This window comes from Scyliorhinus canicula, chromosome 15, assembly GCF_902713615.1.
Source record: "Scyliorhinus canicula chromosome 15, sScyCan1.1, whole genome shotgun sequence".
In the NCBI taxonomy this organism is placed as follows: Eukaryota; Metazoa; Chordata; class Chondrichthyes; order Carcharhiniformes; family Scyliorhinidae; genus Scyliorhinus; species Scyliorhinus canicula.
In genome coordinates this window covers 146153486-146155882 of record NC_052160.1, presented here as the reverse complement: position 1 = coordinate 146155882, position 2397 = coordinate 146153486, and positions in this window count along the sequence as shown.

Sequence of the window (2397 nt, the reverse complement as noted above, 5' to 3'; positions counted from 1 at the left end):
CCCTGACCCCCCTCATCCTACCTCACCCTGACCCCCCCCTCACTCTGATCCCCCCTCACTCTGACCCTCACCCTGACCCCCCTCACCCTGCCCCCCCTCACCCTGCCCCCCCCCTCACCCTGCCCACCCCCCTCACCCTGCCCCCCCCTCACCCTGTCCCCCTCACCCTGCTCACCCTGACCCCCCTCACCCTGACCCCCCTCACCCTGACCCCCCTCACCCTGACCCCCCTCACCCCGACCCCCTCACCCTGACTCACCCTGACCCCCCCTCACCCTGACCCCCCCCCCCCCACCCTGACTCACCCTGGCCCCCTCACCCTGACCCCCCTCACCCCCCCCCACCCTTACCCCCCTCACCCCCACCACCCTTACCCCCCTCACCCCCCCCCACCCTTACCCCCCTCACCCCCCCACCCTTACCCCCCTCACCCCCCACCCTTACCCCCCTCACCCCCACCCTTACCCCCACTTCACCCTGATTCCCCTCACCCTGTCACTCCCTCACCCCACCCTGCCACTCCCTCACCCTGCCCCTTCACCCTACCCCCCCACCCTGTCACTCCCTCACCCTGACCCCCCCACCCTATCACTCCCTCACCCTGACCCCCCCCCCCCACCATGTCACTCCCTGACCTCCCCCACCCTGTCACTCCCTCACCCTGTCACTCCCCCACCCTGTCACCCCCCCACCCTGACCTCCCTCCCACCCTCACCCTGTCACTCCCTCACCCTGTCACTCCCTCACCCTGACCCACCACCCTGTTACTCCCTCACCCTGAGGAATTTCCTCAGCCAGAGGGTGGTGAATCAGTGGAACTCTTTGCTGCAGAAGGTTGTGGAGGCCAAATCACTGAGTGTCTTTAAGGCAGAGACAGATATGTTCTTGATCAATAAGGGGATCAGGGGTTATGACAGGACAATGGAGATGAGAAAATATCAGCCATGATTGAATGGCGGAGCAGATTCGATGGGTTGTATGGCCTAATTTTGCTCCTATAGAACATTACAGCGCAGTACAGGCCCTTCGGCCCTTGATGTTGCGCCGATCTGTGAAACCACTCTAAAACCCAACTACACTATTCCCTTATCGTCCATATACCTATCCCATGACCATTTGAATGTGTTTAGTGTTGGCAAGTCCACTACTGTTGCAGGCAGGGCATTCCACGCCCTTACTACTCTCTGAGTAAAGAACCTACCTCTGACATCTGTCCTATATCTATCTCCCCTCAATTTAAAGCTATGTCGCCTCGTGTTAGACATCACCATCCGAGGAAAAAGGCTCTCAATGTCCACCCTATCTAATCCTCTGATCATCTTGTATGCCTCAATTAAGTCACCTCTTAATCTTCTTCTCTCTCTAACGAAAACAACCTCAAGTCCCTCAGCCTTTTCTCATAAGATCTTCCCTCCATACCAGACAACATCCTGGTAAATCTCCTCTGTACCCTCTCCAATGCTTCCACATCCTTCCTATAATGCGGCAACCAGAATTGCACGCAATACTCCAAATGTGGCCGCAACATGATGTCGTGGCTCTGAAACGCAATCCCTCTGCCAATAAAAGCTAACACACCGTACGCCTTCGTAACAACCCTATCATCCTGGGTGGCAACTTTCAGGGATCTATGTACCTGGACACCGAGATCTCTCTGCTCGTCCACACTACCAAGAATCTTCCCATTAGCCCAGTACTCTATCTTCCTGTTATTCCTTCCAAAATGAATCACCTCATACTTTTCTGCATTAAACTCCATTTGCCACCTGTCAGCCCAGCTCTGCAGCTTATCTATGTCCCTTTGTAACCTGCAACATCCTTCCGCACTGACCACAACTCCACCGACTTTAGTGTCATCTGCAAATTCACTCACCCATGCTTCTACATCCTCCTCCAGGTCATTTATAAAATTGACAAACAGCAGTGGCCCCAAAACAGATCCTAGTAACTAGACACCAGTCTGAACATTTCCCATCAACCCATCTTCTTCCAGCTAGCCAATTTCTGATCCAAACTGCTAAATCATCCTGACTCTCATGTCTCCGTATTTGAAATGAAAATCGCTTATTGTCACGAGTAGGCTTCAATGAAGTTACTGTGAAAAGACCCTAGTCGCCACATTCTGGCGCCTGTTCGGGGAGGGTGTTACGGGAATTTTCTGCAACAGCCTACCGTGGGGAACCTTATCAAACGCTTTACTGAAATCCATATACATCACTTGTCTTATGGTCCCTCACCATGCCTGCCTGTGCCTTCACGTTGCCTTGCCTGTTCCACCGTAATCCTGTGCTCCAGAACATGCCGTGCCATGCTGAACCATAAATATGTCATTTTGAAAAGTATGTTTTATTTGCCAATGCATTTAACGACTGGTGTGTTCTCGCCTTTTAAGCATTT